Below are 24,767 nucleotides of genomic sequence, written 5' to 3'. Positions count from 1 at the left end.
TATTTATCGTTTCAAATTTTCTAACCTCCCTACCCAGTTCACACTTTCCAAATGCCTCGCTCCGACTCGAAGGTACCATGTCGTTGCTTATTAAGTCTTTTCCATAAGGCTACCTTTCCCTTGACAGTCCCCTGCTGGAAATCGTAATTGTGGATTAAACCTCGCAATACCAGGAGGGGGCCAGGGGAGGGGGGGGGCGAAGGGGTACTTTATACCAACCTTCTGAAAATATTGAAAGCTACTCAAGTACTTTATTTTTTAAAATTCCATAAAAATATTTATTGTCTTTAATGAAGTCCTCTTCCAGATTCAATGATTGTTTCACATTTTTCCTTCAAGCTTAGTTGGAAAATTCAACTTTAAGGGAAGTAGTCATAAAATCTCCCCTCTTGGTATAGATGCAATTTCCCACAACGGTGGTCTTACTCCTGACCTTAGAACACGTGGACGTTTCTGTGGGTTGACAGCAACAATATTCTAAACAATGATTCATTTCGCTTTGTCTCTTTATTGTTTCCTGTGCAGTGGTACTTAGTCCAGTGTTAGATACAACTGTGATTGAAAATGTATCAACAGTCATTTACTGACAGAGAAAGATAACGTACTTTGGAAGAATCTACACATTCTCAAATTGAGTTTGATGAAACTGACTATGTAGTGAGTGAACCTAAAGAGGATGTGTTGTGCGTGAGGATGTGAAAAGTGATAGGGTAGCTATAGAAGCTGAAGATGAAATATGGGCACCTGAAACTGATGATGAGGCGGTTTGCGAGGTGAGTGTCAAGTATATCAAAAGCACTGGAAAAATTTATGGCTCCAAAACTTTTCACATTAGAAGACAAGTAGCACAAAACATTGAAAGAAAGAGAAGGCATAAGAGACAATGGTATAGTAGGCACAATAAGAGAATCATTTGAAAAGTTTTGTCTCTCGAAATTGTCTAATCATAATAAAGTATACCAATGAAGAGACACTGAGGCAGAAAACTCCCAAGACAGACAGACTTGAAGTCATGGCATATATAGGGCTGCGACGATTTTTTTTTACGTGCGTGCGTGCGATGCACAAATTGCGACAGATTATACGTTGCTGCTGCAATGAAATTTCTGTTATAATTTTTGTTCACCTACCTCTTTACAGCGGTAGATCTTCGCACGTAAAATCCTGACTGCAGCTATTTACAGAATAGCAGCGTTGAGGAAACTGTAACCTCATAGCTACACGCCGGAGGCCGCTATAAGTAAAATTTGCTGAAAATTGTCTATGTGCTTTAAAGAAATGATTCGGAAAGGGGATGTCACTCGTACTTTAAACATGAAGTTCAAATTTAAACCTTCAATAGATCTTTATTGCCGTTAAGTAAGATCATCAGCCCACATTTACGAAAATTACTAAAGTTTCAGCTCACAGTTATCACCATACCTAAAACAGCCTGAACTTTTACCTTCCCAAATTCCGAAACCAATTACTTGTAACACAGTCAATGATCGGCCAATTACTTCTGCACACGATATTCAGTGGTTGTCTTTAGTTGAAGTTTATGCTCGCCATAAAATACTCAGTAAGAATATACTCAGTACCGCCACGCTATATAATTCAAAGTTCACTCGCGATTTTCGTCGGAACGAATTATCACAACACTCTAAAGTCTTCATAAACAGTTTCTGGTCACTACCAGATACCATTAACACTGGACCATAACGCGGAAGTCATCCCAAGACTTCATCTTACACATAAGGCGAAAAGTCACATCCAGCATAACCGCCTCCAATCAAAGCTAGCCGCAACTCTCTCTCACTCTCCCACACTCAGAACTATATCTCCTCGCTAGACGCCCAACCGTCTCGCTTCTCATTGGCTGTCAGTACTTACGACCAATGAGAACTCACTTCTAGGGCGCGGCTCGCGCCAAAATCTAGCAAGCACCAACCACTTCTCTAGGCTCATTGACGTCATCAAATTAAGTAACACAAAAATCTCTAATTACATAAACAAAACAAAATGAACTATAAGCTTTACTCTACATCTGGAAATTTATTATTTATTCACGAATGTTCTGGCTGTCTTATACATAAACATACATACTTGGACATCCGACATTCACTAGCAGGGGAACCACTAGTGGCTCGTTCCCACGTTACAGAGTTGGAACACTTGCCAGTTCCTGTAGAGAATTACATGTTTGATTTTTAATAATGCCGAACGTCCCACATACTCTCACGCACGCATTGTCATTCACACGCACCCTAACACACAATACACATATTTACTTAGATTTCTTGAAATTATAGTTATAGAAAAGTCGCAGAGGTTCCTGAAACTAAAAACTTTCCACATTTATATATGAACACTGAAAGTGTTATCAGATCATCGTACATAGTCACTGAAGGTGAACTATTACATCACTGTATTTATTCAAATTCTTGACTGTCGGAAAATTACGTTTTTCTGTGGAATTTTACTAACTTCAAAAATTCAACTATTTTTGATCTCAGACTTTGACATATTGTTTGTTTTCACAATAGAAGGTTGTACATCAAATATGACGTTCCTCAGGTTATTCCTTTATTAGTTATTAATATTTTTAGTTTGGTATAATGTAAGTGGCCTGCCAGCGCTACTCCACTGCTTTCACACGCGCAGCTGCTACAGATGGTCGTGACGTCAGTCTGCAGGACACAACTCGTCCGTTACTGCCCGTATAATACTCTACCGGCTTACATTGCAGCCCGCATACATTCTGGAGCAAAGCTTTTAATAGACAAATGGGCGATCGCGCACTAGTTGCGACGCCACAGGGCTTCTTATTATTATTGGGAAGGAAAACTATAGTAAGTCATTTGTTACAGATTTATGGTCCTACACTTCAGGAAGGTTTTCCTGTACTGCTACCATGAGCGAACCAGATTCCAGAATCTTACTAAAATAGTGAGATTTGATGACAGTGTCGCGAAGCGATCGCAGGAAACGTGAGACTTTTGCTGCAGTGTGACAAGTTTTTGGTAAAATGAATGAGATACTGCCAAAAAATTCTGTTACGATGCACATTGTAATTGCTGAAATGTTGTCATTGTTCCATGGTAGGTGTCCCTTCTTCATGAAGAAAAACCCTGGCAAATATGGTATACTTACACACATGGTCATAGACGATAAAAGCAGATATGTTATCAGCATGGAACCTTATTAGAGGAAAAGAAACGAAGGTATATGACAGTGACATTCCACAGCAGATGAGGTGAAACGCCTGGTCGTTCCTGTACATAATTCGGGGCAAAATGTTACCACAGACAGATATTGCACTTCAATTGATTTGGCCGAAGATCTATGGAATAATCAAAAGCTAGCTGTCGTGGAAACATTTCAAGCTAACAGGAAACATATACCTCAAGAACTGAAAGATATCTCGACAAGAATTATATTCTAATAAATTTGCTTTCTGTGATACTAGTAGTACCGGAAATATTCAATCACAATTGTTTCTTATATCCTCAATGAAGAACAGTAAGAAAAAAACAGTTATAAATTTGTATTATAATGAGACTAAAGGTGGCATTGACATGATAGTTCAAATGGTGAGAAAATATTCCACTAAGAGGGCTAGAAGAAGGTGGCCCCTGTCTGTTTTCTGTACTCTTGTGGACATTGGAGCAGGAAATAGTTATACACTATTTTTGTTGAACGCCAACGGCCTTGCCACTGTGATAACACCGGTTCCCGTCAGATCACCGAAGTTAAGCACTGTCGGGCTGGGCTAGCACTTGGATGGGTGACCATCCGGTCTCCCGATCGCGGTTGGCGAGCGCGGTGTACCCAGCGATTGTGAGGCAAACTGAGGAGCTGCTTGACTGAGAAGTAGCGGCTCCAGTCTCGTAAACTGACATACGGCCGGGAAAGTGGTGTGCTGACCACATGCCCCTCCATATCCGCATCCAGTGACGCCTGTGGGCTGAGCATGTCACGACGGTCGGTCGGTACCCTTGGATCTTCCAAGGCCAGTTCGGACGGAGTTCAGTTTAGTTTTTTATTTTTGTTAAACTTCCCAGACTGGAATAAGAAAAAGCCAAATAAGTGACGACTTTTTCTTCAAGAACTGGGACTACTTCTCACGAAACCTTGCATTGAAGTAAGGGCTACAAATATTGCAATACTGCCAAATCCTGTATCTTCAAGTGTGGAGGTTATTCTCGGACGGGAAATCAAGCAGAACTCACGGAATTAAACGTAGATGTCACTTGTGTCTTAGTGAAAACCGTTCCAAATGTGAAGTAGATTCCGAAGAGAGTGGTGATTAATTCTTCTCACAAAACTGTGTAATGTACTTGGCTATCTGTATATTAACTGAAGTTTTTTCATATTTTTTGATTATAATAAAGTGTAGTTCAGTAATACGATAACGACTTTTTCTACTAATTTTTCTCAAGATAATTAGACTTAGTAGACTTAAATGATCAGGTAAGTGGAAGATATAAAATGTATTTTTGAAAACATTTCTTTTGCCAGTAGGTATAATCATGACACATTTTCAATTACAGGCCACATATCTTAGTGTTCTATGGATTAAAATCATGTGTCTCTAATTCAGTAATTTCGATTACTTTCTAAGTGCTCACACTGTTCATCATCGATAATTATTCCCCCTTTTAGAGGCAGCTTTCCAACCAAGATCAAGAGGTTCCTTCAAAACTCCATCCACTCTGGTACCCTCTTTGGTCACCATGTAATGTGATTTTTATTCAAAACTTAAGAAGTGGCTAGATCTCAACACCTGACACATAATACACTTATTGGTAGTAGTGTTATGGAGCACTGATCCTAATTTTGATATCAAATTGATATGCTAATTAATTAAATTTAGCAATTTACTACACCCACATCCGCTCCAACCTCAGCCCTGGATAATGTATGTGCTTCTTCAGCTGGCCTTTGGGTACTCCCCATGAGTCTCCCCCTCCCCATCCTTCACCCTCCCTCCCACTCACTTACCTGCCCTGTTGGTGAGATGGTAGGAATTCCGAATTTTGGCTGAAATTTCGAATTTGACAGGAATTGCATGTCAAAGAGCTGTGATGACGATCCACCCAACCTCTCCACGCGGGAATTGGAGGCCAATTAAGAATGGTATCCTTATCAGGACTGAAACCCTGGTCCTGGGTGGAAAGCAAAAGTGCTCAACACATGCAAACTGTCCAGATGCGGAAGACAAATGTTAGGCTAGTGTACTTATTTATATTCTCTGGGACACTAAAGATTGGTCCTAATTACAGAATTAATCATAATGATTGGTCCTAACTACACAACTTTATGCACAGCACAAACCAAGGAGTGACTAAAATCGCAATATGGCTAAAAAATTGATGATTCCATACAACTAGTATTGTACTGGCGGGAAAAATTTCACAATAGCACACGAAATTAGTGTCAGACGTACTCAAATTTTCATCTACAAACTGCTGCGAAAAGACTAGTGGGAGGTTCTACCTTTATTTTATTTATTTATTTTTTGGTGGGAAATGTATTTTCCGTTTACGTGCAATGGAAATCAGGAAATTGTCTGCGAATTGTGCTGCAAATAAAATTAGTGCACTGACATCAACAGTTAGTTTCACGTAATCGTTTTTTACAGGCTGGATCGAAACATGTCCGACGGTAGAAAAAGACTGTCTGACAGTGAATATAGGAAGAAACGGGTGCTGAAGGAAGATGACGATAAGAAGCAAAAGAATGCACTACAACGATATTTCAAGCCAAAGAGAGAACGACCTAGCAGCGGCGAGGATGGAAAAATAGATCCTGAAAGTACAGAAACTGGAGGAGCTACTGGCGCTACAACTTTATCTTCAGGACATGACCAGAAAGTTGACGAACACAGTACTGCGACCACCATATACAGTAGCAAAGCTGACGGTGGGCCATCCACAACATGTTCAACAGACCTCGTCTGGACTCAAGACCTGCTCTGTGATGAAAGCTAAGAGATTGAAACATCAGGCAGAACTGAAATTAGGCGACCAGATTCGGAAAATACCGGAGGAACATCAGCTGAGGTACTCACCTCCGGAGAAGGGATTGAAGGCAAGCCTCAACGGGAAGACACAATTGACTCAGATCCCGGAAGATGGCCAGAAATTATTACCGACCGCATTCGGACGATTTTGGTCATGCGAGGTCCTCCCGAGCGCATTACGGAAGCTGAAGAATCTTCTAAAAACGCGGACAACCGGCGTTTCAGCCCTGTGCACTACAGCTATTCTTTGAAGAATTTGGAAGAAGGAGGTAGACATTATTTGGTGTACTCAAAGAGCGAGGATGCTGTGTTCCGCTTTTGTTGCAAACGTTTTTCGTCACCTACAGTAAAAATTGCAAAGAACAGTATAAGTGACTGGCGGCACCTTGTTTCGTATCTCGAAAGTCATGGGAAGTCTACCGAGCATTTGTATTCACGTAGCCGGCCGGTGTGGCCGTGCGGTTAAAGGCGCTTCAGTCCGGAACCGCGTGACCGCTACGGTCACAGGTTCGAATCCTGCCTCGGGCATGGATGTGTGTGATGTCCTTAGGTTAGTTCGGTTTAATAAGTTCTAAGTTCTAGGCGACTGATGACCTCAGAAGTTAAGTCGCATTGTGCTCAGAGCCATTTGAACCATTTGTATCCACGTAAAAAGTGGATTGTGTTTTCCGAGGGACTGAAAAAGCCACGAACTGTCGACGCCCATCATCAAAGGCTTCTGAATACTGAAATTTAACATTGGAAAAGTGTTCGTGAGCGCTTAATAGCAATAATTCATTTCCTGGGTCGGCAATGTCAACCTTTGAGCGGAAGTACAGATACATTCTTTTAGCCTGACAACGGAAACTTCTTGAAACTCGTTGAATTATTCGGAAAGTTCGACACTGTATTGATGGAGCACCTGCACAGAACAAAGCAAGGTGAGAACAAAGGTCATCACTATCTTGTAAAAGATACACAGAATGGAATAATTCATCTTATTGGATCATCTATAACCAACAACATTCTATTAATTATGAAATCTGCAAAGAATTACAGTATAATTCTGGACTGCACACCAGATATTTCAAAATTTTGCAGATGACAGTTGTGGTATGTTTCATCTAGGAGACAAGACTCGACGAAGTATACGATGTCTGAATTTGGGAGCATTTCCTGTGATTTCTTCCAGTGCCCGATTCTTCAAACTCCACTCTGACGCAGGTCGTACTCAAGTTCTTGGAAGATAAAAAAATCCTATTGTGTAATATGAGAGGGCAAGGATACGACAATGGAGCAAACATGAAACGAAAGAAGTCTGGTTCCAGAGAAGAGTTTCAGATATGAACAAGAAAGCATTTTATGTACCATGTAGCAGTCACTCTTTGAATCTTGTTGTAAACGATGTCGCTATGTCTTCTAAATATGCTGTTGCCATGTTTTCGACAGTGAAAACCTTGTATGACTTCTTCTCGTCCTCCGTTCGACGTTGGGATGTCCTGAAGAAGTATCTGCCTCACCTGTCGCTGAAGCCACTGAGTGATACTAGGTGGGAAAGTCGCATCGATGCATTTACTCCCCTGAGGTTTCAAGTTGGAGGCATTTATGATGCACTGCTTGAGATATAAGAAGAATTCGATGGCAATGTACAGGATGAGCGTAAGGGGCAGGCAGTGGACGTTGTGGAATGAATAGGATAATATTTAGACAAAGGCCATCTATTGTCGAAAGCGTGTTAAAGAGGGGTCACATAGGCCTAGGGAGGTGAAGGTGAGCCAGAGCGTAGAGTTTTATCGAAACATAGTTCACGAAGCTAACGAAAGTCGTGGTCTGCCAATCGGGCCAGTCCGAGCGCCATGCTGGCTGTGAAAAATAAGCCACAGTGCCGCAGCACCGAGAGAAGCGGGAGACGTTCACTGCTACAGGGCGCGCGTTCGAGAGAGCGGGTCCGGCGACGGGCGGCCGGGTATATTCGACGCACCACGCAGCTTCCTCAACTCTGACTGGTCGCGACCGAGAAACCCGCGGGGGTGGCAATGGAACTTTCCAGAGCGTTGCCTGCTGAGAGACGCCTGGAACGGCGTTACCTCGTAAGCACATGAGGGAGGCGGGTGATCAAGGTGCCCTTCCTCGGTGCTGACTTCCTGTTACTAACTGTGGGACGAAAGAATTTACAGGCACCTAACACTGCCTGGCCGCAATGGAAAAATGAAGTTACCGTTTGAAAGTTCATATTATAAGTAAAATCCCCTACTTTCTGGCTCATCCTTTACAGCATGACCGCTCACGAAGCTACGTCCCTCGCGAATCAAATAAAAAATTACACCTTTCTCACTTCTCTGGTAATCTGCTACGGCGTTCTGCTTCACATCAGTGTAGTCAGTAAGACCCTCCGGACCATTGACATAAATGTTTCTGAGGCTGTGGAAATGCTTGAAAAAACCAAATCATATTTTGACACCTGCAGAAAAGAAGAAAAGTTTGTGTCTTTGTTGACGGATTCCAAAGAATTGGCTACAGAATTAGAGCTAGAAGATCTAACATTACCACGCATAAGTGTTCCCCGGCGACGAAGTAAGATGCCAATATAGTTTACCTATGAAGAAAGGGGTGAGATAATAGATGATTACAGGATTGAATTCGACTATTATCTTTTAGATACAGTAACCACACCTTTGGGTGAGAGATTCAGTCAACTGAAATCTCATTGTGATTATTTTGATTTTCTCTACGACATCGGCGACCTGAAGAATGCACCTCCAGACAGCCTGGACACAAAATGTAGCAACCTCGTAGTGATTTTGCAAGATCATGGGTCAAGTGACATTAATGCAATGGAGTTGAGGGAAGAATTAAAAGTTATTTTAACAGTGTTGAAACCGGGAATAGGTCCAAAAGAGACTCTGATAGGAAGACATAATTTAATTGTAAATATATTTAATTTTTCGTTGAATACATTATCTGTTCACAACCATTGAAAAATATTTATTTTCGTTAACTGTAAGCTCATGCCGCGCGTGTTTAGTCGAATGGTCTAAGGCACTGCAGTTATGGACCGTGTGGCTGGTCTCGGCGGAGGTTCGAGATCTACCTCAGGCATGGGTGTGTGTGTTAGTCCTTAGGATAATTTAGGTTAGGTAGTATGTAAGCTTAGGGACTGATGACCTTAGAAATTAAGTCCCATAAGATTTCACACACATTTGAACATTTTTGTAAATTCACAAGGCTTATTAAAATTAGCTAGATTTCTTCAATGAGGTTTGACTCCATTTCCGAGCTGGTGCCCAGCGACTGTTTTGTACAAATCTGTAGGGAATTTCACCAATCAGTCGCAATTTTTGTTTTTATTTTCCTGATCTACATAGATTTCGGGCACATTGTGTCTATTCTCAAAGCTTTGGGTTATGTTTACATCTATACCGTCATGCTGAACGTAACTGTCAACATGACGGTTTAGATGTAAGCACATATTAAAAGCTTTGAGACTGGCCACTTGGACTGAAGCGCCTAGAACCACTCGGCCACAGCGGCCGGCTGGTTACACCTACAGAAAAACAGATTTAATGTCAACATAAGCAATTATTAAGTTGGAAACATAAGTGGAATAGAAGGAGTGCATATGACTTCCGATAAGAAAAACATTATTGTTTACAGTATTCTACATGGCACGGATAGCTTGAATATTTACTTTGTAGTAATTGATAGTTAACTGAATTTTGGTAATGATTGTAGCTTAAAGTACCTTTTTGGAATATACTCCTCGGTCAGCATTAACCTTGTGTAATTCACGTTACAGAGAATGCCCACCCTAAAAAATTAAAAAAGTTGTTAATTGTTGCTGATACATTGCCAACTTGCTTTTTAAAGAGGTGCTAGGTCCAAAACCAGTATACTCTTAACAATACCAACGCACTTTCAATAATGTGTACTACCAGGTTCAGGGCCGGGGTAATTTTACAACCACACAAAACTTGAAAAACGCATATTTCGTTAACTGTTGTTGAGTTTTACTCGCTGCGACTTTTTAAAGAGATACTGAAGGTCAGAGGTGTAAGTAGGGTTCCGAACTTGGAAATACTGATATGATATTCATTGTGATATTTCATGTGTGCTAATAAGAATTAAATTTCTAAGTTAAATTTAACTGAAAAATTTATAACATTATGGAATTTAGTAACACACTTAATTAAAAACACTATTTTTTAAGAATTTTAAAATGTTGTGTAACTGACTAGATTACAACTTTTTAAAAAGGTGAGCATGAAGTCTGCCCCAGCCGCCTCCTTTGTATTCCTTGAGTCACCTATACATGGAATGCAGGGACCAGAATTACTGATAGAATGTGGTATCAGGTCAGTCCATACTATTTAAATTTCATCGCAGCCCAGTTGCAAACTGCTGCTACGCCAACGACTGGACCTACACAGTAAAGCGGTCACCTAGTTACATACATCACGATAACTTCGTACAGTTTTACACCCAGTATATTGTGTTGAAATCACACAGGGAAATTTTTGTATTTCTACAATCGCTAGTACACCTGTGACAGTTACTGTGTATCAAACAATGAAGTATTCCAGTAGAAAGTGCAGTGGAATGGATAATACAGCGAACTTTTATCCCAGACTTGAAAGAGAAAAGATGAAAAGTGCCAAAACAGACAGATAATGTCTACAAGTATAGTATTCCAGAAAAATCGGTGAAAATCTGCGTGTAAAGATGTTTAAAATATCATAGTGACCAGCACACTCTTCTTAAAATGAAAATACAAATTGGTTATACATTCACTGAAACAACTGTACATGCAGAAAACATATTTATCTCTTTACTTATTTGTAAAGATGAATAAACATGTGTACGAGAATTCTGTAGAGAGGACTTTTTTAAAATTTAGACATAAAAGATTTATACATAAATGTCTTACCGCACATACCACATTTCACAAACAGTTTATCAAGAGTTGTTAAATAATTCCACATTTCGTTGGCCCTCGACCTCTTCATGTCAGTAGCCACCATTGCTATCGGCAATAACAAAAAGGAAACAAGGAAACGGAAGTCAGTGTCCCCTTACACCTGTTCCAAAATTACCAGAAAAGGGGAGAGCAGAATGCTTTAACCTACAAACATTTTGCAACCACCTGATGGCCGGTGATTAGGAGTACGAATCTACTTGTTTAAGTACACTGTCTATCCTCTCTGGAAATATCTTCGTCTACTACAACATATTGGAGTCTGGTACACAGTTATTTACTTCCAGGTTACCTGTGATGGTAGAGCCAGTAACGCTCAGAGAGAAATAACTGCGAGTGAAAAGTATAACTACCACGAAAAATTCTTGTACTCATCTACTGACGGTTATTTCCACAAACACGCGACTTCCTTGGGGTCACTCTGTGTAGTTAGCACTAAACTGAAGTACGCACTTCGATAATCAAGTCACATGGCGAATACCGTATCGATGGTCTATCTCTCTACTCTGTTTCTGTACGTGGTCAGATTATGCAAAAGCTCAGTATACACTCTGGTAACAGATGGTTCCACGCACTATTGGCCGTTAAAAAACTGCTAGTAATAGATTAGCAGTTATTACGGTAATTGCTACTTCTCAGTAACCGGTTATTTCTGCCAGTTCAGTCGTTTTTTGCCAATCACCACAAAATACAGGGTGATTCAGATGGCATGTGAGGTGATTCTACATGTAAAACTAAACTGAAAAAGTCCTATGAACATGTGTCCGATTTTCGATCGTTACGGAAGTGGAGCAGGTTGCAACCGAAATTCCGTGCAAGAGTTGTGGTGGATAGAATAGCTTTGGGACAGACAGCTAATCCATCCTACAAGAGGTGTGGTGATTCTCCAAGAGATGGCAGCACCGTGATGTCGCACCCAGGCAGCAGCTGCAAGTTTACACAGCGTGCAATTGTGGTTTGGATCAGTGAGCAGTAGCGAGGCTGTGTGCATGTCCTGGTTCAGTGTTGTTTAATTGAGTAAGTTCATTGCGACCATGAATACCAACATGCTACGTATGTCCAGCCATGCTGAATACGCACACATGTTGTTTGTGGCCGGCCGCTGTGACCGAGCGGTTCAATAACAAATCTCGAGTTTGTTGGGCGTCTCCGTAACGCTCTCGTGCCGACTGAACGATCCCGTGATGAAACGTGCCGCTCTCCGTTGGATGTTCTCTACCTCTTCTATCAGTCCTACGTGGTTGAGATCCCAGATGGATGAACAATACTCAAGAATCGGTCAAACAAGGGCTTTATAAGCCACTTCCTTCGTGGATGAGTTATATTTCCTTAAGATTCTTCCTATGAAACTAAGCCTGATATCTGCTTTTCCCACTATTTGTTTTATGTGCCCATTGCACTTAGGATCGCTCTGGATAGTTACTCATACACATTACGTAACACAGGTTTCATTAAAATACATGGTATTGGTTAGCAGCGTAGAAAATCTCCTTTACAGCGGAAGTTACATTGTCTTAGAAAGTCCATGCTGACTTGATATGCGATCGCATGTTACGACGTGAGAGTAGAGGCGACACAGCTGGGAAATTGGTTTCCCAGAATGCTTTGTTTCTCATACAAGTGACATGCAGATCGCGATGCCTCTGACATAAAAAGAATGAACGATTTACAACCTGTTCCGACACTGAACAATTCGGACCAGATGGGAGTCTTTGACAGTATTGTGTGGAAGTCCTACAATAGATGTTTGATGACACGTGCTGTGAGTCCAACCAGTACGTACACTATTCTGCTAAACTTAAGGACGAGATAGATATATTACGATACTCTGTTAACAACGCGGCTGATGTGTATGAACATGCAAAACAGTGTTGTCAGAGGTCTTTCAGCCGTGCACAGAAAGCTGCATGTCACATGACTTCAGGTCAGCGACACTATAGCGCCAAATGTGGCTGGCCCTGCAACAAGAGGCAGTTGAAGGAAAGGGAAAAGACAGTGTGTGACAATCAATGAGCTCTTACAGTCGATTGTGGTGGTTTTCTTCATTACAACAAGGCCCAGAGCCTACATCTGGATAGCTCCAAGCGGGAGAGAATCATTGGGAACTATAGCCGAAGTCACGAAAGATGATTGTCGAGTTTAGGCTTGTTCTGCGCACCTACATCATGCATTTTCCGAAATTCAATCAGTGTTGAATAGTACTGTGAGCGCTCTGCTGTTAATGCCGTATCTAACGCGAGCAATAATCGTGATGGTAGTGAGTTGTTTAGTGAATTTCTGTTTTATTTGTTGCGAATCGTGATGGTAGCGAGTTGTTTAGTGAATTTCTGTTTTATTTGTTGCGAATCGTCATAACTGATGGTGGTGGTAAGTGATAAATTTTGCAGAAACAAGCGAGAGACATACGAGCGTCGTTCTGAAAGTAATGCCTCGTATTTTTATTCATGGAAACTGCAGGAGATACATACAACGGAAACTTCTTGAAACTCGTTGAATTATTCGGAAAGTTCGACACTGTATTGATGGAGCACCTGAACAGAACAAAGCAAGGTGAGTACAAAGGTCATCACTATCTTGGAAAAGATACACAGAATGGAATAATTCATCTTATTGGATCAACTATAACCAACAACATTCCATTAATTATGAAATCTGCAAAGTATTACAGTATAATTCTGGACTGCACACCAGATATTTCAAAATTTTGCAGATGACAGTTGTGGTATGTTTCATCTAGGAGACAAGACTCGACGAAGTATACGATGTCTGAATTTGGGAGCATTTCCTGTGATTTCTTCCAGTGCCCGATTCTTCAAACTCCACTCTGACGCAGGTCGTACTCAAGTTCTTGGAAGATAAAAATATCCTATTGTGTAATATGAGAGGGCAAGGATACGACAATGGAGCAAACATGAAACGAAAGAAGTCTGGTTCCAGAGAAGAGTTTCAGATATGAACAAGAAAGCATTTTATGTACCATGTAGCAGTCACTCTTTGAATCTTGTTGTAAACGATGTCGCTATGTCTTCTAAATATGCTGTTGCCATGTTTTCGACAGAGAAAACCTTGTATGACTTCTTCTCGTCCTCCGTTCGACGTTGGGATGTCCTGAAGAAGTATCTGCCTCACCTGTCGCTGAAGCCACTGAGTGATACTAGGTGGGAAAGTCGCATCGATGCATTTACTCCCCTGAGGTTTCAAGTTGGAGGCATTTATGATGCACTGCTTGAGATATAAGAAGAATTCGATGGCATTGTACAGGATGAGCGTAAGGGGCAGGCAGTGGACGTTGTGGAATGAATAGGATAATATTTAGACAAAGGCCATCTATTGTCGAAAGCATGTTAAAGAGGGGTCACATAGGCCTAGGGAGGTGAAGGTGATCCAGAGCGTAGAGTTTTACCGAAACATAGTTCACGAAGCTAACGAAAGTCGTGGTCTGCCAATCGGGCCAGTCCGAGCGCCATGCTGGCTGTGAAAAATAAGCCACAGTGCCGCAGCACCGAGAGAAGCGGGAGATGTTCACTGCTACAGGGCGCGCGTTCGAGAGAGCGGGTCCGGCGACGGGCGGCCGGGTATATTCGACGCACCACGCGGCTTCCTCAACTCTGACTGGTCGCGACCGAGAAACCCGCGGGGGTGGCAATGGAACTTTCCAGAGCGTTGCCTGCTGAGAGACGCCTGGAACGGCGTTACCTCGTAAGCACATGAGGGAGGCGGGTGATCAAGGTGCCCTTCCTCGGTGCTGACTTCCTGTTACTAACTGTGGGACGAAAGAATTTACAGGCACCTAACACTGCCTGGCCGCAATGGAAAAATGAAGTTACCGTTTGAAAGTTCATATTATAAGTAAAATCCCCTACTTTCTGGCTCATCCTTTACAGCATGACCGCTCACGAAGCTACGTCACTCGCGAATCAAATAAAAAATTACATCTTTCTCACTTCTCTGGTAATCTGCTACGGCGTTCTGCTTCACATCAGTGTAGTCAGTAAGACCCTCCGGACCATTGACATAAATGTTTCTGAGGCTGTGGAAATGCTAGAAAAAACCAAATCATATTTTGAGACCTGCAGAACAGAAGAAAAGTTTGTGTCTTTGTTGACTGATTCCAAAGAATTGGCTACAGAATTAGAGCTAGAAGATCTAACATTACCACGCATAAGTGTTCCCCGGCGACGAAGTAAGATGCCAATATAGTTTACCTATGAAGGAAGGGGTGAGATAATAGATGATTACAGGATTGAATTCGACTATTATCTTTTAGATACAGTAACCACACCTTTGGGTGAGAGATTCAGTCAACTGAAATCTCATTGTGATTATTTTGATTTTCTCTACGACATCGGCGACCTGAAGAATGCACCTCCTGACAGCCTGGACACAAAATGTAGCAACCTCGTAGTGATTTTGCAAGATCATGGGTCAAGCGACATTAATGCAATGGAGTTGAGGGAAGAACTAAAAGTTCTTCTAACAGTGTTGAAACCTGGAATAGGTCCAAAAGAGACTCTGATAGGAAGACATTAATTTTGGCCTAATGTTAACATTGCTCTGAGAATTCTCCTAACACTCCCAGTGACAGTTGCGAGTGGAAAGAGGAGTTTTTCAAACTGGAAATTGATCAAGACATACCTCCGACCAACGATGAGCCAAACTCGTTTGAATGATCTTGGAACAGTATCGACTGAGCATGAGCTTGCAGAGGACTTAGATCTTGTGAAAGAGTTGGCACAAGCAAAAGCCAGGAAGGTTCGATTTTTCTAATACTTTTTTAAGTTTTTATGTTACGATCAGTGTCTCGGTTATTTACTGTATTGTTTCTTATTTTGTTCAACATTAAATAGTTATTGTAAATATTATTTTTGAAACCAAATTATAATTTAATTGTAAATATATTTAATTTTTCGTTGAATACATTATCTGTTCACAACCATTGAAAAATATTTATTTTCGTTAACTGTAAGCTCATGCCGCGCGTGTTTAGTCGAATGGTCTAAGGCACTGCAGTTATGGACCGTGTGGCTGGTCCCGGCGGAGGTTCGAGATCTACCTCAGGCATGGGTGTGTGTGTTAGTCCTTAGGATAATTTAGGTTAGGTAGTATGTAAGCTTAGCGACTGATGACCTTAGAAATTAAGTCCCATAAGATTTCACACACATTTGAACATTTTTGTAAATTCACAAGGCTTATTAAAATTAGCTAGATTTCTTCAATGAGGTTTGATTCCATTTCCGAGCTGGTGCCCAGCGACTGTTTTGTACAAATCTGTAGGGAATTTCACCAATCAGTCGCAATTTTTGTTTTTATTTTCCTGATCTACATAGATTTCGGGCACATTGTGTCTATTCTCAAAGCTTTGGGTTATGTTTACATCTATACCGTCAACATGTCAACATGACGGTTTAGATGTAAGCACATATTAAAAGCTTTGAGACTGGCCAATTGGACTGAAGCGCCTAGAACCACTCGGCCACAGCGGCCGGCTGGTTACACCTACAGAAAAACAGATTTAATGTCAACATAAGCAATTATTAAGTTGGAAACATAAGTGGAATAGAAGGAGTGCATATGACTTCCGATAAGAAAAACATTATTGTTTACAGTATTCTACATGGCACGGATAGCTTGAAAATTTACTTTGTAGTAATTGATAGTTAACTGAATTTTGGTAATGATTGTAGCTTAAAGTACCTTTTTGGAATATACTCCTCGGTCAGCACTAACCTTGTGTAAGTCACGTTACAGAGAATGCCCACCCTAAAAAATTAAAAAAGTTGTTAATTGTTGCTGATACATTGCCAACTTGCTTTTTAAAGAGGTGCTAGGTCCAAAACCAGTATACTCTTAACAATACCAACGCACTTTCAATAATGTGTACTACCAGGTTCAGGGCCGGGGTAATTTTACAACCACACAAAACTTGAAAAACGCATATTTCGTTAACTGTTGTTGAGTTTTACTCGCTGCGACTTTTTAAAGAGATGCTGAAGGTCAGAGGTGTAAGTAGGGTTCCGAACTTGGAAATACTGATATGATATTCATTGTGATATTTCATGTGTGCTAATAAAAATTAAATTTCTAAGTTAAATTTAACTGAAAAATTTATAACATTATGGAATTTAGTAACACACTTAATTAAAAACACTATTTTTTAAGAATTTTAAAATGTTGTGTAACTGACTAGATTACAACTTTTTAAAAAGGTGAGCATGAAGTCTGCCCCAGCCGCCTCCTTTGTATTCCTTGAGTCACCTATACATGGAATGCAGGGACCAGAATTATTGATAGAATGTGGTATCAGGTCAGTCCATACTATTTAAATTTCATCGCAGCCCAGTTGCAAACTGCTGCTACGCCAACGACTGGACCTACACAGTAAAGCGGTCACCTAGTTACATACATCACGATAACTTCGTACAGTTTTACACTCAGTATATTGTGTTGAAATCACACAGGGAAATTTTTGTATTTCTACAATCGCTAGTACACCTGTACGAATCTACTTGTTTAAGTACACTGTCTATCCTCTCTGGAAATATCTTCGTCTACTACAACATATTGGAGTCTGGTACACAGTTATTTACTTCCAGGTTACCTGTGATGGTAGAGCCAGTAACGCTCAGAGAGAAATAACTGCGAGTGAAAAGTATAACTACCACGAAAAATTCTTGTACTCATCTACTGACGGTTATTTCCACAAACACGCGACTTCCTTGGGGTCACTCTGTGTAGTTAGCACTAAACTGAAGTACGCACTTCGATAATCAAGTCACATGGAGAATACTGTATCGATGGTCTATCTCTCTACTCTGTTTCTGTACGTGGTCAGATTATGCAAAAGCTCAGTATACACTCTGGTAACAGATGGTTCCACGCACTATTGGCCGTTAAAAAACTGCTAGTAATAGATTAGCAGTTATTACGGTAATTGCTACTTCTCAGTAACCGGTTATTTCTGCCAGTTCAGTCGTTTTTTGCCAATCACCACAAAATACAGGGTGATTCAGATGGCATGTGAGGTGATTCTACATGTAAAACTAAACTGAAAAAGTCCTATGAACATGTGTCCGATTTTCGATCGTTACGGAAGTGGAGCAGGTTGCAACCGAAATTCCGTGCAAGAGTTGTGGTGGATAGAATAGCTTTGGGACAGACAGCTAATCCATCCTACAAGAGGTGTGGTGATTCTCCAAGAGATGGCAGCACCGTGATGTCGCACCCAGGCAGCAGCTGCAAGTTTACACAGCGTGCAATTGTGGTTTGGATCAGTGAGCAGTAGCGAGGCTGTGTGCATGTCCTGGTTCAGTGTTGTTTAATTGAGTAAGTTCATTGCGACCATGAATACCAACATGCTACGTATGTCCAGCCATGCTGAATACGCACACATGTTGTTTGTGGCCGGCCGCTGTGACCGAGCGGTTCAATAACAAATCTCGAGTTTGTTGGGCGTCTCCGTAACGCTCTCGTGCCGACTGAACGATCCCGTGATGAAACGTGCCGCTCTCCGTTGGATGTTCTCTACCTCTTCTATCAGTCCTACGTGGTTGAGATCCCAGATGGATGAACAATACTCAAGAATCGGTCAAACAAGGGCTTTATAAGCCACTTCCTTCGTGGATGAGTTATATTTCCTTAAGATTCTTCCTATGAAACTAAGCCTGATATCTGCTTTTCCCACTATTTGTTTTATGTGCCCATTGCACTTAGGATCGCTCTGGATAGTTACTCATACACATTACGTAACACAGGTTTCATTAAAATACATGGTATTGGTTAGCAGCGTAGAAAATCTCCTTTACAGCGGAAGTTACATTGTCTTAGAAAGTCCATGCTGACTTGATATGCGATCGCATGTTACGACGTGAGAGTAGAGGCGACACAGCTGGGAAATTGGTTTCCCAGAATGCTTTGTTTCTCATACAAGTGACATGCAGATCGCGATGCCTCTGACATAAAAAGAATGAACGATTTACAACCTGTTCCGACACTGAACAATTCGGACCAGATGGGAGTCTTTGACAGTATTGTGTGGAAGTCCTACAATAGATGTTTGATGACACGTGCTGTGAGTCCAACCAGTACGTACACTATTCTGCTAAACTTAAGGACGAGATAGATATATTACGATACTCTGTTAACAACGCGGCTGATGTGTATGAACATGCAAAACAGTGTTGTCAGAGGTCTTTCAGCCGTGCACAGAAAGCTGCATGTCACATGACTTCAGGTCAGCGACACTATAGCGCCAAATGTGGCTGGCCCTGCAACAAGAGGCAGTTGAAGGAAAGGGAAAAGACAGTGTGTGACAATCAATGAGCTCTTACAGTCGATTGTGGTGGTGTTCTTCATTACAACAAGGCCCAGAGCCTACATCTGGATAGCTCCAAGCGGGAGAGAATCATTGGGAACTATAGCCGAAGTCACGAAAGATGATTGTCGAGTTTAGGCTTGTTCTGCGCACCTACATCATGCATTTTCCGAAATTCAATCAGTGTTGAATAGTACTGTGAGCGCTCTGCTGTTAATGCCGTATCTAACGCGAGCAATAATCGTGATGGTAGCGAGTTGTTTAGTGAATTTCTGTTTTATTTGTTGCGAATCGTGATGGTAGCGAGTTGTTTAGTGAATTTCTGTTTTATTTGTTGCGAATCGTCATAACTGATGGTGGTGGTAAGTGATAAATTTTGCAGAAACAAGCGAGAGACATACGAGCGTCGTTCTGAAAGTAATGCCTCGTATTTTTATTCATGGAAACTGCAGGAGATACATAAATCACAACAGCACAGGTAAATAGAGTAATACTTCAGCTACAAATTATCATTTTTCCACATGTCACCACCATTCGTTATGCACTTTTGCGAAAGATGAACCAGAGCCAGCATACCGCGTTTGTAAAATTCGGAACCAGCTGAGTCTATCTATTTACTTACTGCGTTAACAATAGCATTCGACTATTTGAAATGTTCGCCATGTTGTTCATCTTTCAGAAACCCGAGAAATGATAGTCTGAAGGCGCTAAATCGGGACTGTACGGTGAATGTGATGACACAGACCAGCCGATTTTTGCAGCGAGTTGCGTCGTCGCAAAACTGGTGAGGGGCCTGGAGTCATGTTCCAAGTGAGAGCTGGTCTTCTTCTCTGACGCTGGAAATTCGGGCTTTCAGTTTAGTCAGTGTCGTCTTGTAGCGTGCTGAATTAACAGTTTCTCCAGGCTCCAGGACACTCAAAAGAACCATACCCTGGCTATCCAAGAAGACTGTGTACATCACTTTGCCTGCAGACGGCTGTGTCTTGAATTTCTTCTTTGACGGAGAAGAGCCATGTCGCCGTACCACGGACTGTTCTTTGGATTCAGGCTCGTAGCGGTGACACCACGTCTCATCTCCAGTGACGATGGTATTCAGAGAATGGTCACTTACAGCTTCACATTCGTCCACCAGTTACCGACAAATTTCCTTTCGATGAGTTGTTTTCTTCTTCTATAAGCATCTGCGGGACCCATCTGGCGCAGACTTTGCTATAACCAAGATGTTCCAACATTATTTGCAAAGCATTACAGCCGACATTCAGCTTTGTACACTATTCTCTGGTCGTTATCCGCCGATAAGCACGGATGAGTTGATCAAGACGCTCTTCATTGCGAGGGATGACAGCTGCGCAGGGTCGATGGGGCCATAGTTTGTCATGCAGGCCGCTTTCACCACTTTGAAATGCCGGATCCATCGCCCCACATTACTCACATCTATTGTGTAGTCTCCATACAACTTTAGCTAGCGTCGATGGATTTCAGTCGGCGCAGATTATCCAGCAGTGAGAAATTCAACTGCAAATCGCTGTTTTATACGCGAATCCGTATCAGACTCTATTTTGAAAAACTCCTCTGCTGGCGCCAACTACCGCCGAACAACGGAACTACCTGCAAATGAAAGAGGAAGGATCATTAGCACTACACCAACGACATCTGGTGCGGACATTCAAACTCATAAAAAAGGTGGAGTTACTTTCAGGAGGACCTTCGTATTTAGGAGGACATACGCTTTCTTCAAGCGGAAAGAACGCGCATGCGCGTCCCGCAACTGTCGCTTGGAATCGTCAACAATGCAATCTTCATCTGTGCCTGGACATGCGTGAAATGTGGATCAGACTATAGAAGAAGGACGAACTGTGGCGAGTGTGTAGCCCCAAGGGTTTAATATTGCTCACAACAGTGTTTCGCGTGCATGAGGAGCTGCTCAAAGGAGAGGCGGTGCTCGACCATGATCAACTACAGCAGCAGATGACCGCTACTTTGTACAACCGGCAAAAAGGTGCCCACGGCAAATGCAATGGCAACCATATTTTATAGGACTGAAAGGCTCCACAGTGGGACGGCGACTACAGGGGGGTGATCTCCGACCCGACGACCAGTGAGTTGTGATCCGTTAACGTCCGCAAATTGGTGACCTCATTCCTGATGGTGTCAAGAGCTTGGGGATTGGAAGAACGAGGTGTGACGTCGTGTGCTCTTCTCGAAAGAGAGCAGATTCAGTCCGAGTGATTCTGAGCGTACCTTGATGTAGTAAGAGGTGGAAGCACGTGATACACCCAGGGATAGCTGTCGAACATGATGTGGTAGAGATGTTACGGTGTGGAAGGGCATAATGTTAGATGGGCCTACTGATCTCTAAATTTTTGAACGCGCAACACTCACTGGTCAACACTATTGTGACGCTGTACTGCTTTCGCACGTCTGTGCTTTGGGGTTTCATTCTGCTCTGACTTCATTTTTACGGATGACAACGTGCGACCGTATCGAACAGCAGAAGTTGACTAGCTGTTGGAACGAGAAGGCATTCGGCGAATGGACTGCTCTGCCCATTACCACGACTGAAATCCCACTGGGCACGTTTGGGATTCGTCGGCGAGACGCATTACAGCACGTCCACACACGCTAATGATCATCCAGCATCTGAGGTGTGTTTCGAAGAGTTGTAATCAAGATGAAGCAAGTGAATTTTGTGTTGCACCTCCTTTGCACCAACATCAAATGTACAATTTTCTAATCTATCATCTAATTGTACTTTTTCTTCTCAGCTACCAATCCGTTATTTTCCCTGAATGTAACAGCTACTATATTAAAACTCTTTCTTGCACATCAAACTTTGCTACACCAATCGTGTCGCATTATCGAATCAAATAAGAAAAGAGATCGCTTTAATACAAGTAAATTACACGAAAGGGCAAAAAATACAAACTTTTCCACCATTTAATTACGTTCGGCAACACTTTTTTTCTTAAATCGACTGTACAAAAATTAACCTCCGAAGATTCTTATTCCTCTGAGAACATTTCCGATTAAATTCGAACTAATTGTAATCGTAGATGTTAAGCGTAGCTCAAAATACAGGGTGTTTTACAGTCCCTATTACATGCTTCTAGTGGTAGTAGAAGAGACGTTGAAGATAAAGTTTCTATAATCAAACTGTATCGGGAAACGTAGCGTTTGCATGTAAACTAAGTTTCACGATCGGATCGCCTTCAAGTTTCCCACTTCGCGGCACGTACACAGTGAAGGCAATGAACTCCGACCCGTGCGCTCTGCTGGAACTGCTCCACGTACGACCCCACTGTTCGGTGCACAGGATGTATCAGTGAAGCTTGCTTTCGCACATGCGATCCACAAACCGTGGTGTGTGCTGAATAATTTCTGCTGTCATCACAGGTCGTGTAAGGAGACTCCGACTGTACAGAAGTCTCATACGCAAGGCGCATCGAGTGATCCCTCAAGAAAAAGTCGAAATGAATTAAATCTGGTTACCGGAGTGGCCAAGAATTGGCCCGTATCGAATCATCCACATTTCAAGGACCGTTTGTTTGAGACGTTCGCTAACGCCACGAGCAAAACGTGCGCGGACGCCACATTTGGTGAAGGGGTGACTGGCAAAAGTTCCAATAATTCCACTGGTAGTATAACTCTTGCCCTCATCTTCAAACTTGTTTTGCACCCTAACGGGGCATTTTCGGGCGTGGATACCATATCAGAACGTTATGTAGTAAGTCCGCTCTACGACCCTTAAAAGCCTTTAATACGGATTGCGAAACACCCTGTGTATGAAGTTAGGTGGAAGAAGACGTTTTCTGTTCATGTCAGCCATAAAAACAAGCAGTACGAGTAGAATCGAAGTTTTCACACATGAAGCAGTTGTCTATAAGATTAAATGAATATCCAGTTAGAGCCGGATAAAAGGTAATTTGCAGTAGTTAAGGTATCGATGAAGAGGCTTGCTCAGCATAGCATAGGGTGGAGAGTTGCCTCTGACTGAACACCACGAAAACCATTTCATCGAACTTTAATATTGATCATGTTGTGATTTCACATCTGATTAGTTTGAATGTTAAGAAAATCATCCCAGCTGTTGTTGTAGGTGCATTTCGTAAGCCACAATCGGTTCCTTTCTGTACAAACAGCCTCAGTTTACCTGAAGTTCAATAAGACACAGATCAGGCCAAAAGCTATTAAAACGTGCAGGTAATAAATAATACATAACTGTTTCATCGAATGTTCAGTTACATGGTTATCACTTTACGGATGCATGTGTCCCACGATAGGTTATCAAAGAAATGCTTCATGCTATTGCTGTGTATCAGTGTCCCATTGGTAAAGAGAAGCCAACTAAAGGTTGGCAGAATTCTGATGATTACAGGTTGCACCTTAGGCTGTGCTGTGCTCAAGTTTCATTGAGTTTCATTATTAACTCTCGTCTCCGTATTGTCATATTGAATTAGTTCGTACCTGCCGATAGGCAACCCAATCGCCAGATTCGCAAAGCGGGTTACCTTTCACCACCCCGGACACATCGTGACAACGACTTGCACCCACGAACTGAAGATTGGTATTTAACAAACGAAGCCCATACTGAGCTCCTGTGGTGTGAGTTACGAATCTGGACGGATGCTCTGTCCTCTGATTTGTCTCTTTTCAAATGGCTCTAAACACTATGGGACTTAACATCTGAGGTCATCAGTCCCCTAGACTTGGAACCACTTGAACGTAACTAACGTAAGGACATCACACACATCCACGCCCGAGGCAGCAATCTAACCTGCGACCGTAGCAGCGTGGTTCCCGGCTGAAGCGCCTAGAACAGCGTCTGTTTTCATTATGTCTTTCAGCTTTTGGGCAGTCTTCTTCCGTATTATCCTGCATGTGTTTTTGCCCCACCAACCTCACCCCCAAAATAACCGTACGTTAATGTTTTAGAAATAAAATTGGGAGTCATCCCGTTAATAGTAGTCACAAGGTGGCAGAAATGTGCCGGTGCCAAGATTTAAAACGCTTGATCATCCGTGAAGACTTTAACCACACATATTCGAGTGTGACAAGTACACTGTTTCACTCGGTTTACCGTGCTTCATATGTGCACAGCCAACAGTACATGCAGCGCTGTGCTTAGCTGGCTCGGCTAGGCACTCAGGGAAAGAAGTAAACATGTAAAGGTTCTGCTTGGTACTTATCAGTCTCACTTAACAAAAGCTTCTAAAATAACAGCTAACATTCTTATCGTACTTGGTTGACTGAAGCACTTAGACGTAGCCTGTATCTTAAAGAACGAGGAAAAAGTGGAGACCATGTTAATAAATCGCACTAGAGAAAGTTAAACACACTGATAAGTGTATTTACTACGGTAATTACTGATATGAAGTGCCGCAAACTAGTAAGTAACTTCGATTTGAGCGCAACAAAATAAGTGTTACCAGGGTGCGAGACATAAAGAGCCTGCGGCGACAGCTGATAGCACGGCAGACGACCCGGGTAAGTAGCGAGGAGCC

At 42.0% G+C, this 24,767-nt stretch overlaps 1 pseudogene; it reads left to right on the top strand.

The window, feature by feature from the left end:
• Positions 1-3,680: 3,680 nt before the first annotated feature.
• On the top strand, positions 3,681-3,798 carry LOC124791176 (annotated as a pseudogene).
• Positions 3,799-24,767: the final 20,969 nt, after the last annotated feature.

This window comes from Schistocerca piceifrons, chromosome 3 (genome assembly GCF_021461385.2).
Source record: "Schistocerca piceifrons isolate TAMUIC-IGC-003096 chromosome 3, iqSchPice1.1, whole genome shotgun sequence".
NCBI lineage: Eukaryota > Metazoa > Arthropoda > Insecta > Orthoptera > Acrididae > Schistocerca > Schistocerca piceifrons.
Note: the sequence above shows the minus strand (reverse complement) of the source record. Positions and strands in the feature narration are given on the sequence as shown.